Source organism: Hippopotamus amphibius, chromosome 2 (genome assembly GCF_030028045.1).
Source record: "Hippopotamus amphibius kiboko isolate mHipAmp2 chromosome 2, mHipAmp2.hap2, whole genome shotgun sequence".
Classification (NCBI taxonomy): domain Eukaryota; kingdom Metazoa; phylum Chordata; class Mammalia; order Artiodactyla; family Hippopotamidae; genus Hippopotamus; species Hippopotamus amphibius.
The window spans coordinates 100,429,489-100,442,838 of record NC_080187.1 but is presented as its reverse complement, the minus strand read 5'-3'; positions in this window follow the sequence as shown (position 1 = coordinate 100,442,838).

The window sequence follows — 13,350 nt, the reverse complement described above, 5'->3', positions numbered from 1 at the left end:
TTTCACTGGCCAAAACAAGTCACATGGTCAAGGCAACAGTGAGGGCAGGGAAATACACTCTGCCCTTCATTAGGTCATGGCAAGGATGTGGATATATGCTGCTGCCATGGGGGAGTGCAGAAATGAGGCCACCACAGTACCCACATAGCACAGTGTGATCACCAACACGAAAATGACACTCTTCCCCTCTGCCTGCTCTACAGCTCACTTTCTACACATTGATGAAACCAGAGAATCCAGACCTGCCTTGGCACCTGGAGGCTCCAGGCATCAGAGGCAGCACCTGGTGGGGGTGATGGCAGTGACTAGCAAGGCGGATGGTACTTGGTAAGGGCAGCTGGACTGTGTTCTGGAAACTGTGACAAGTGCTGCAAGCAGGTTAGTGTAGCTGAGATTTAGCAGGAGGCGTTGGTGACAGGAGATAGAGCAGGAGAGAAAGGACTTGCAAGAATACATGAAACAACCAGGAGTGACCTTGTGTGGCTGTACTAATTGTTGGAGGTTGTTTATATATTACCATGTATCCTAGGCTGACATGGGTTTCAATGATCAGACATAGAATCTCAGAATTGAAAAGGACCTTAGACCCTTGTAACACAACCCCCTACTCCATAATATCACAGGTAAGTGTCATTCAATTCCTGTTTGAACACCTCTGATGATAGATGATCCACTCCCCATAAGGAAATCATCATGCTCTAGACACAAAACATTCACAATGATCTGGGAGTCTGTTATGCAGGACTAGAAAGCCTGCAATAAGATTTCAGGGAGGCAAAAGTCCAGAATGAGAAGTTTGTGAAAAATTGCTAATTTAGAGGAAAAATTCTTTTCATCATGTTTAGAGAGAGAGAGCGAGGGAGAGACCAACAGAAGCCAGAAAGAATGAGAACTATTTCTTTGTTTTCCTTGCATGTTCGTTGTCAATTCGAAAATTAATTAATGCAATTAAGAGAAAGTAAAACCTGGGAAGTGGAGAATGTGAGGTCATAATTGTCTGTTCCTGAGGGATTGTGTCTATGAGAGTGTAGGATAGAATAGGACTTTTGGGGTAAGATCTGCCACATGATTCTACTAGAGGGAGACAAATTTCACATTTAGCTAAAGTTTGACCCTGGTTTACACATTCTGTTTTCCCTCTTATGAATTCCCCTCACAGATAAAGGAACATATAGACAGGGTTAAGTCTACTATGGAGTAATGTCAACTAAGGAACAGAAATGTTATCCTCTAGTCCTACTCTAATAAGCCCACCTTGAGAGCTGATAAAAACTTGATGATGAGTTCGGGCTATAAGCCTGAAGGTGGTTTTTATAGTTACGAACTTTGCCCCCAGTGTTTAACTTTTAGGGAGTTGGGAGCCAAAGCAGCTCTCAGCTCTCAGGTTGTTTCCAGTAACACCAAGATCAGCTGTCTAATCAGGGGGAAAACTAGTCAGACTGGTTATTCGACTTCTTGTGTATAACTGACCAAAGAAATAACAAACACCAACAACAAAGTTTAGAGACTGTTTTAAACTTTTCAACAAGCCTTGTTGACATATAGCTACAACCTTCAAGTTGAAACCACTTCAAGCGAGTGAATTTTAAAAGCTGTAAACTAAAATCACATTTCTTTTGCAAGCCCTTGAAACCTTTGAGAAACAAATAAATCAGCCATATCATCCTCTATTGAGAATTCCAAATTTCTTCAGCAAATTTAGAGCTCAAAAAGAGATTAAAGCAGAAACTGAAACTGATTTTAGACTAGTGATTTACTGCCTGTCAGGGGGTATGGCTACATTGTTGTTTGATTTCATAATGTACCCTTTCTCCTAAACCTTTCCTCTTAAGACCTGGATTCAAATCCAATCACCATGCTGGTTAATTGCAGGTGGATTTCTCTGGTACCTCCTATCCCTCCATGTGGGGATCCAGACTAGAACCAAGCGCCAGTGTATTCTGGCTGGAGTGCAGCAGAGTGAATGCTTAAGGACCCTGATGGCAACAGGCTGGCTCTTAGGAGAGATACAGCTTCATAAAAGGGGCCCATGCTGAGGTCTTTTTATTGGTAAAAATCAAAATTAATAACATCAATTTTGATCTGATTTATTTTGCTCTGAAATAGCCATTATAAGAAGTAGATTTGTCAAAACCAAGATTGAGGCATAAATCCATGTTGAGATTAGGAATGATTATTACTATATTAAAACATATAAGCTTTTGGTCAAAGATGAACTCGGACAACCTAAATGTCAATGGTTCTAGTACCTTAAGGGAGACCTGCAGTTGTCTCCAGGATTCAGTTTGTTTATGTGCCTGTCTAATGTCTATGGAAAAATCCATAAAGACTTTGGGACTGTGGCTGCATTCCGATTTAGGATATTGCCTGGGTGCTGTTGACTTGAAAAAATGCACAACATGAGAGTTGCGAGTTTAGTTTTATTTGGGGAAAAATGAGGGCTGCAGCCTGGGAGATAGCATCCCAGAGAGCTCTGAGAAACTATTCCAAAGAGGCAGGGGGGAAGGTCAGTATATATGTGGTTTTGGTGAAAGGGGGAAAAAAAAACATGCAATCAAGCACATGTTCTTTACAGAAGGTTACTGCTAGTTACAAGGAGCAGTCATCACCATGAGGGATTTTAGTGTTTTTCTAACTATGAGGAGATAAAAGAATTGGGCTCATAAAGTTGGCTCCTGAAAATATCTGACTATCTAAAGACCTGTGCTGCCAGCTTTCCCCAGAGCACAGAGTGTCTCACTTCAGCTCTCCACCTTGAGCACCTCTCCGGGGGGTTGGCAGTCAGCAGCTGCAGCAGCACGTGATTTAATCTTCGTAGAGGTAGATGGCGAGTGCCAACTGTAGTTGACAGTGCTGCGATGCTCTCTACTGTGCAACCTTCTGAGATGGGCAGAGTCAGCCCTGTGACCAAAGGAGAAGCAGAGGACCTTCACCTTGCCTCAGTGGCCTGTTAAGAAAATGATTTTATGGGATTTACATATTCTTCAGGAGCTAGTATCTGAAAGAACTATAAAACCTTGGATCTGCCACCGGTGATTTAGCTGAAATATTGCCCTCTAGAAGAAGGGCTGAGAATAGCTGTGAAAATTTCCATCTACCAGGAGTGGTTGAAGCTGTATCTCATGGTTGGGAATTATTAGAGTATAGTAGCTGACATAGCCAAGGAGGCAGCAGGAATGGCCACTGGGAACAGAAAAATGTCGAACCCAGAAATCTCTAGCCTGTTGCCCCATTTCAGCTGGAGTCATCGTTTTGAAATCAAAGAGGGGTTTGTGGTGGTGGTGGTGGTAGGGTGAGACAGGCAGTGGTGATAGTGAGAGTAGAATGGGGATGAGTTATAGACGTATTGCAACTGGGACATCTAGAGGGTTGGGTGCAGGGCTTAGACCACTTATAAGTGATCAGAAACACCAAATAATTCTCCATTCCTGCAAATATCTCAGATTCTCAAATGGGAAGATGCTATAGTGGGAGTGGCTTGGGTTGCACAAGTTTACGAATTATCTTGTAGTGTGGGTCATTTATGTGCGTGTATGTGAAACACACATACTTTCACCTACATGTATTTATTCATTTATTAATTGGACATCTATTGATACCTGTGTTGTGTCAGGCTTTGCAGTAGGTGATGAGGATGAAAAGACTGAACTGAATGGGTCTTAGTGCCTGACTTGAAGCAGTGCACAGCCTAGGGAAGGAGAGAGACAGACTAGTAAACCAGGGATTATAGTAGAGTATGATCAGGACCTTAAGGAAGGGGCTGTGCAAGCAGAGCAGTGGGGCCACCTGACCCTACCAGGGGAGAAGAGGACGTTTGTGTGTGTTTAAGGGGATAAGTTATAACCCTCCCAATTGACATGATTAAGGAGGCCAAATGCACTGAAATACTGCACAAAGGGACAAGAATTAGCCAGTGCAGACAGAGTGTGTGGAGCGTGGCAGGGGAAAGGTGGGAGGTAAGTCTTGAAGAGGTGGGCAGGGGCCAGATCCAGAAGGGCCATGAGTGCCACACTCGGGAAAGCTTGAGAAGCCACTGAAAGGGGTTAAGCAAGACAGTAAGGACATGACCCGAATGACTTCTGCAGTTATCTCTGAGTGTCGGTTACGCTGGATCTGTGCAAGTGTGGTTCTGTTTAGACCTGGAGTGATTCCTCTTCGTCTGGACCGCATTTACCGTGGCAGCTTATGGTAGAACTTCAAAGGGAAGTTCGTTATTCTGAGAAATTAGTGCAAGACCAGAGCATTAAGGCAGCAAGAAGAGGCAGGACACGCTCATGGGTTGAGGGTCCTGAGTGCTTTTAAGAGCCAGCTCTGTCTTCTTATATCCTTATGGGCACGAGAGGGTGAGAGCAGGAGTAGGGGTTGACGATGTACTCCACTCCTGGGAATGTTGTTCTGACTGTATCAGGTGGAGCAGCAGGCCGCTGGGCTGGGGCCGGCCTCAGAGAAGGGCTCTGCATTGGCCACTGGCCTAGGCTGAGGTGCAGAGTCCTGCCTCTTTGAGTCCTATGAACTGGCAGATTCCATGGTCTTAGAGGAGTCTGTGGTAGGTAAAGAAGTCATATGAAGCTTCTGGTCACCCCAGGTGAAGAGTCACAGCACAGAGCCCTAGGATTCCTGAGCTAGGCCATATCATCTGTGGCAGAAAACTATTACTATTTGAAAAGCAACTGCTGGCAAGCTTTGAGACCCCAAAAGAGACTGAATGTCTAATTATGGGAGAGCAAGTGACCATGTCAGAACTGTCCAGTTATGAGCTCGGGATGTCAGACCTCCTGAGGCGGTGACTTGTAAGAAGGAAGTGTGGACTTGAGTAAGTTCAGAGGGCGCAAATAGCAGGGTGAGCAGATGGTGCAGGTCCCTGTCACCTACCACCTTTGCACGGATGCCCTCAGTTCACCCCTGTGGTTTCTCCATGACCGACTGATAGAAGAGGAAAACCCCTGAGCTTGGTTCACGGAGGGATTGCTGCAGTACGTTGGTGCAGACCCCAAATAGCTATTGCACGACCACCCCACCCAGGAGTGGACCCAAAGGAGGGAGGTCCTCATGGAGGGCAGAGCTTCAGCTAGAGAACCTGCTCACCCATTTTGTGTAGAGGGAGAAGTGGTTGGAGGTAAACATAGACACAGACTTAAGGGCATTGCAGAATTAATGGGCGGTCAGGGGCCTGGAAGGAGCGTGGTTAGAAGACTGGGGACAAGGTAGTCTGTGAAAGAAGCATGTGGATGGGCCTATGGGGGTGGCAAAGTGTGAGGGGCTTTGTATTGTATAGTGATGCCACCAGAGACTATCTGCTGTAGCAGAAGTATCACCAAATAAACACGTGGACAGCCCATCAGCTAGCCCTGTCCTTGGCCAACTTACTGGCAATTTGATTACACTGAAAATTTTCCAGCTGGAAAAATCAACAATTTATCCTGCATACAATGAACATATATCCTAGGTATGGGTTTTCCTTTCCTGCCCACAATGACTTCATGGTGTGGCAATCTGAGGGCTTACAGATTATCTAAAATTAGAGGACTGGGACGGGGAGGGTGGGGGGGACTCGAGGAAGGGTGGGGGGGGGAGTAAAGGGAGGGAGGGAATATGGGGATATGTGTATAAAAACAGATGGTTGAACTTGGTGTACCCCCCAAAAAATAATAAATAAATTAAAAATAATAATAAAAAAATAAAATAAAATTCAGAAATCTAACCTAATTCTAACAATGTATAACTACAAAATAAACTATAAAGTCACTGGCATCCACAAATAAATATGGCAGTTGGCAATAAAACTGATGTTTAATTATAAATCTTTCAAGGATGTTACCAAAAAAAACACCACCCCAAGATGCTTTGCTCTATTATGTCTCAAAACTGGGAAGAAAAAAGAAAAAAAAAAAATCTGGCAGGGAGCATGCAAAACATTGCCTTGAATCAGGGGACCCAATCTATTGCAAAAGAGCCACGACAGTGATCATGGGATACACTGATCATACCTCACGCCATATTATCTAGACATTGCAGGCCTGATATGATGGTGGAATGACTTTTTGAAGGCAACAGCTGAAATGTCAACTTGTAGATGATATCCTTGGGGCTGGGGTGACACCCTTCAGGATATGATATATATCTTGACCCATGGCTATTGGGTAGAATACATGGGTCTTGAATCCTGGGGTTGAAAATAGGAATGGCCTTGCTCCAGTGATCACTTCCAGTGATCCACTTGGGGAATTTTTGCTTCCTATCTCTGCAATTTTAGGTCCTGTGGATCTCTAGGTTCTGATTCTAAATTTAAAGCTATGGCTGTGACTGGTCATTTTGGATTCTTCCTCCCAGAAGAAGAGCAGGCAAAGATAAGAATTATGGGTAACTGATCATCGTGAGGAAGTGGGGCGGCTGCTTTGTCATGGTGGTGGGGAGGAAAATGTTTTGCATTCAGATGATTGGAACATTCCTTCTGTGTTTGGTGCTAACTGTAAATGGGCAATTAAAGCAGCTTGATCTCATAAAGACATGATAAGCAGAGGCTCAGGTTCTTCAAGGGTGAAGTCTGACCCCTCCACCAGTCACATCACCTACATCAGCAGAAGTGCTAGCTGAGGGTGAGAGGATCCAGAATGGTGATCAAGGAGGGTGATGCCATAATGAGTATCAGTTCTGGTTCAGGACTAAATGAGCAGCTGAGACTGTATTTCCTCAAACTTTTCTTCCTTTAGTCCCTAGAAATGTCAGCTAATCTGACTCCTGGAGAAACTGTGTCTGGAAGGATGAACTTAATATGGAAAGACAGGGCTCTAAGCAGTACAGGAGGCAGATGACAGGAGCTACTGGTGGCACCCTGCCTGGCTCCTCTTTACTGGGCCAGGGCACCCATCTCTAGCTGCTTTCAGTGTTGGCTGCTAAGGGCTCACAGTTCATTCATATACAGAGACACCCCTCAGGAGCTAGGGGATTATGCATCTCTCTCCTCCTGCAGGGCTGACCCGCAACCAATGACTGCCTGTGATGGGGAGTAGTACTTGGGGGTATCTGAGTTGTAATTCATGCTTCAGTGCTGCCAGGGGCATTAGGCTGAAGCCTCACATTAGCTGAAACCACATCTATGCTTAGCTTCTTCCCTTGCCCAATCCTGTTCTCCTAAGTCCCTTGGAGATTTCTCCTGATACTCCGAAACAGTCCCTCTCTTCCTTCTGCTTTTAGGTGACCCAACCTAGGACAGGTGGCCAATAGAAGAGATGTTGTGGGGAGCAGGCAGCCCTTTGCTTTGAGCTCAGACGATACTGTGTAGGCTCCCAAGACACCCCTGAGGCAAGTGTGTGTGTGTGTGCGTGTGTGTGTGTCTGTAGGACACTTAGTCAGACTTCAAGTCAGATAACTCCCTCTTGACACTTACCCTGGGATACAGCCCTGGCGTCACCAAGTAGCTGCCTTGTTAAAATTCAAACCCAGTAGGGCCGGGGGGAAAGGGAGCCTTGCTTCCCCACCTGGCATCCTTAGGAATAATGTGACAGCTCCCTGTGGATGCCTGGCTCTTCACACGCCTCAGGCTACTCTTGTCAGCTTGAAAACAGGAGGGCAGTGGGTGGACGACACCTGGTGAATAAATTTACACGCTGAAATAATGGTTTCCATGTCGGTTTTTCATAATTAACTAAACAGGCTGGAGTTAAGTTTCATGTGTAAAAAACTTGTGAGGAACTCTTGACAAGAGATGATGGTTGATGAGGGCAGTTAAGGTTTATAAGAACTTTTTTCCTGCTTGGGTTCTCTCTCTCTCTCTCTCTCCCCGTCTCTCTCTCTCCCCCTCCCACTCTCTTTCTCTCTTTCTTTCTCTCACTCTATTCCCCCTCCCCACCCCCCCTCCCCTGCCTCTTGCCTCCTCTTTCCTCTCTCTCTCCTCATAAAACCCTCCTTGGTCCTGTTTGGCTTTTCACGTATCCCTACAATCTTCACTTCTCAGCATGTGTGTGAAAAGAAAAATAGTAACATCAACAGACTATATTGGTGCTTCCGTAATTTGACAATTACATCTGCAGATGTGTCTCTGATCTTGAAAGGAAAAAAAAAATAAAGCTTTTGCTCAGTTTCTAGTAGAAGCGATTTGGAGAATAAATGGGATGGCAGGTGGTGGGAGGTGTGCCATGCAAGCAGAGGGGAGGATGCCACAGCCTCACCTGGGAGAGAGAGCTCCGCCTTGTCTTCAGAACTCTGCAGCCTGTCTAGGGTGGGAGCTGAGCATGCTGAAAGACACGCCTTGTTTGTTTTTAGATAAATAGACCTCGCACTTCTCTCTTAGGAACCTGCCATATTTGCTGAGAGAACAAAGGGCTTCATTCCAGTGTCTGGGTCAGAGTTTGATATTTTGGAACTCCACAGCTCACATTCCTGGACGGGGACATGCTGCTCTCCTGTGTGATTTACATGAAAAGGTGGCCCAGTGAAAATCTGCGTTAGAGCAGCTGACTTCTGCCTTTAGGAGATGCGGCCTTTGTGATTCCGTGCCTGGTCGGCTGAAAGCATTAGGCGAATTCTTAGAACAATGTGGACATTGACAATGATTAATTGTATTTTCTCATTCGATTATTCCCTCATGACTACAAGCCTGAGAACATTAAGATCCACCTTTGCAGACGCCAGTGAGGTCTTAGAGACCCTCGGTTCTCAAAAGTCTTTCTGGGATTGGGCTTCCTTAACTGAGTTAAGTAACAATTTTCTCATTGCGTAAACTCTCCATGCCTGCTGACTTTTCCAGAGCGGGGGTTTGTAAGTAATATAGGGTTCATAGTCTTTGTTCAAGTTTGTTTTTTGTTTTTTATTCTGACATGGGAGGCCTCAGTCAGGGTTTTGCTTTGGCACTGGGTACGTGCTGTAGACTTCTACAGGCTGTCCCTGGGTAGTTTGGGATAGAAGGAGATGGACATATTTGGTGCACTTGGTCATCTGCAGTGTTCCCAGTTCTCACCAGAACACTGGTGTATTGAGATGCTGTGTAAATAAGTGGGTGTGGAAGTCCTACTTACTGATAAAACAGAATTACCAATGATAACATATTGCTTCAGAGATCCAATTTCCTGAACATAATGCAGTATTGAGTGCTTAGGAATTATAGGATCACAACGCCTCTTTACCTTCCTTCCCATAACTTTTCTTTAGTACAACCCCTTTCATTAGAGAAATTCTCAACCTCATTCTCTAATTTTGATGCATTTAGGAAAATCATTACTCAGGAACACATCAAACAACCTTCCTCTAGCTTATCATTGAGAAACCAGGTGTTCTGCTTCTAATGTGGCCCCAACAGCAGTACAGCCCTTTCCTCCGCTTCCCCTTTATGTACACCCTCTGCTCCCTGTACCCATCACTCACTCAACTGCCACCTTTTGTTACCTCTGCTCCCACCATCATTGTCCCTGCTGAACTTGCCTGCTTTTCAAGGTTCAGCTCACTTCCTTGCGTTTTCCATAAAGACTCACCTGACCATTCTAGCCCACCTCTCTCTGGACTCCTGTTGCTTTTTTAGACAGTTCTACATAATTCAGTGCTTGTCTTGTGTGTTCTATAACAATTTTATATTAATTTTTTCAGGCCTTCATCTCTCGTAATAGTCTTGATAATTTATTGGGTACCTATTAGGCATTAAGCCCATTAATTATGTGTATCACCTCTAAGTTTCACAATAACTCTGTAAAGTACATCATTATCCCATTTTAGAGTTGAGAAGGTGGAAGTCAGATTGGTTAATAACTTATCCAAGTAGCAAAGCCAGACTAGGAACCCAGGACTGTCTGATTCCAATTTTTGTGCTTTCAACACTTGTCAAGGCCTGCCTCTCAAGAGCAGACATTGTATTGTGTATTTCTCTTTTAGTTTCACATTATTGAGCATATAGTTGGGTACAGAAGAGGTAACATGTAAGTTCCTGAATGGTTGTGTGGTAGGCTTTATTTAGTGTTTTGTGTTTCTGGTGATGTTTCAACATGGATGTTTAAAACTGATATTCTGTTTATTTTAGTGCTTATTGAGCATCAGCTCCATGCCAAACCTTGTGCTTGGTGCTGTGGATACAAAGATGAGTAAGGTGGAGTCATCATCTTCCAGGTGCTTACAAACCAACCATGTACTCTGGTACATGGTAGACATACAACTGGTCTACCATATGGAAGAATTGCCCTAGGGCCTGATTTCCAGAACTGGTATCAGATTTGTGTGAATGCAGCTGTTTTCTTCTAACTTCATGGTAAACATGAATTTTCATGATGCCTGCCTAGATTCAACCTGTAACGAAGAGACAAGAAGTAGAAAATCCACATGGATAGAAAGATTCATGGGAACTTTAATGAAAGCTAAGCAGCCACACATGACTGATCTTTTGCATTTTTGAGACAGTTCTCTATAATGGTATACACAATGGGAGTTTGAGTGAGTTGGCTTTGGGGTCATTTCCAATTTTCTTTAAACAATATACAGTTTTACTTAAACAAACAGAAGTACTAACTACTTTGTAAGGGTGGTACTTTAAGGAATTTTTTGTTCAGTGAAACCTTTACTGATGTTTCAAAATTCCTTAACTTTTTGAACTCTTAGGAAATTTTTTGAATGATGTTTACAGATTCTTTATTGCTCTGCCTTTCCTGAGATTAAAATGCTGAAGATTAGTGAAATATTTTTTTCCTTAAAACCCAAGGCCTTTAAAATTTCCAGGTATATTCCTAGATATATTCTGCATGGTTTGTGACATTCAACTAGAGAGGTAGAAGGTTACACTCCAACACAAAATGCTGGAAAGTTTATAGTGTATAAAATGAATTTTCCATACAGTATTCCCTAAGATGGGCACTTTTTAAAGGGAATTCCAAAACTCAAAATATTTAGGCCCTACCAATTAAGGGCAACTTATTTAATTTCTGAAAAGAATTATTCTATGAAATGAATAATTTATATTTAGAAATAAAATTGAATAAACTCCACCTTTTTAAAAGAATATATGCGCGCACACATATGCACACGCATGCCCATACCCCTCCCCATATATATGTGTGTATATGTATATATTCTGCTCTTTGAATGTATTTTACTTGATAACTTTTTCATAACCTATTTCCAGCTTTATTGCGATATCATTGACATAACTGCGTAAGTTTAAAGTGTACAATGTGTTGATTTGATACCCTTATATACTGCAAAATAATCACTACCACAGCATTAGCTAACACCTCCATCACATCACATCATTAAACATGTTTTTTCTGTGGTGAAAATATTTAAAATACACTCTCTTAGCAACTTTCAAGTACAGTTGACCCTTAAACAATGTGTGAATTGGGGCGCTGACCCTCCGTGCAGTGGAAAATCTGAGTAAAACATATGGTCAACTCTCTGTATATGCGTTTCCTCCGTATACACCACGGTTCCTCCGTGTCCATGATTCCTCTGTATCCAAGGCTCTGCATCTGAGGATCCAACCAACCTCAGATTGTGCAGTACTATAATATTTACTATTGAAAAAAAAAGCTGTGTAAAAGCGGACCCTCACAGTTCAAACCTGTGTTGTTCAAAGGGCAGCTCTGTGTGTTTGTATGATATTTATATCACATCTTCTTTATCCATTCATCTGTTGATGAACACTTAGGTTGTTTCCATATCTTGGCTGTCATAAATAATGCTGCAGTGAACGTGGGTGTGGATATCTCTTTGAGATTCTGTTTTTGTTTCCTTGGGATATATACCCAGCAGTGGAATTGCTAGATCATATGCTAGTTCTGTATCTAATTTTTCGAGGAACCTCCATACTCTTTTCCCCAGGAGCTGCACTAATTTACATTTTCATCAACAGTGTGCAAGGGTTCCCTTTTCTCCTTATCCTACCAATACTTTTATCTCTTGTCTTTTTGATAATAGCCATTCTAACAGGTATGAGGTGATACCTCATTGTGGCTTTGATTTGGATTTTCTTGATGATGAGTGATGTTGAGTACCATTTCATTTACCTGTTGGCCATCTGTATGTCTTTTCAGGAAAAATGTCTGTTCAGTTCCTCTGCCTATTTTTAAATGGTATTGTTTGTTTGTTTTGCTGTTGAGTTGTATCACTTCTATACCTATTTCAGATACTAACCCTTTATTAGATATATTATTTGCAAATATTTTCTCCTGTTCTGTAGGTTGCCTTTTCATTTTGTTGATAGTTTCCTTTGCTGCAGAAGCTTTTTAGTTTGATGTAGTCGCACTTACTAATTTTTTGTTTTCTTGCTCATGCTTTTGGTGACATAGCCAAAAAATTATTGCCAAGACTAATGTCAAGGAAGTTTTCCCTGCATTTTCTTTTAGGAGTTTTACAATTTCAGTTCTTATCTTTAAATCTTTAATCCATTTCAAGTTAAATTTTGTGAGTGGTGCAGACAGGGATCCAGGTTCACTTTTTTGCATGTAGCTGTCCAGTTTTCCCAACACCATTTATTGAAGAGACTATCCTGTGCCCATTGAGTACTCTTGGCTCCCTTGTCAAATATTAGTTCACTGTGTAAGCAAGGGTTCATTTCTCACCTCTCAATTCTTTTCCACTGGGGAGACCATATATATCTTGAGTATAGCATGGTACCCCTGTGAGTTCTTTATGATATATAGATGTATGAAGAATGTACAAACCATGGGCTTAATTAAGAGACACACTAAGTGGTAATATTTTATTTTTTTGTCATTTGTATATCATCACCCACAAAGTTTTATGATGTGATTCTGCTTTCTCTTTTTAGCTTCTGGCGTTCTGCCACCAAGATTTTCCTTCTAAATTTACCCTCTTTTATTGAGTTGAAAATTTGTCCTTCTCACTTACCTTAGTCTGGGTATCTCTATAAGAAATTTGCAGTCATGGCATGAAAAATGCCTGTAGCGCAGACATATGCGAAGTATTACCACTTTACTTTAATCACCACAGCAGAGTCACTCCATGAATAATTTGAGCCACAAGCATCCTGTTGAAAACCAAAACCTCTGGGTTGTGAGTCATCTGTTCTTTCTGTGGCAGGTGTTGGGGTCAAAGCACTTTGGATCTTTACTATGGTTTGCAGAAAGGACAGTTATCCATGCAAGTCCCAAAGCTGCAGCAGTGAATGCACTTTCACTAGGCAAATATTCATTTGAGCTGGTTGTATATTGGGCTAGAGAGTTTGTCTTTCTCCCTGTGACCTGGATTTTAGGTTCTTTCTGTAGTATTTCACGTGGAAACAACTATTGATGGATTCCTGTCTCTCAGAGCTGGACCTTTAACCTGAATCACAAAACCACCAAGCATTTTAATGTGCCTCTAAACCTGTCAAGTTCTGTCTCATGGTGCGCCAGATATGGACAAAGGTTGGAG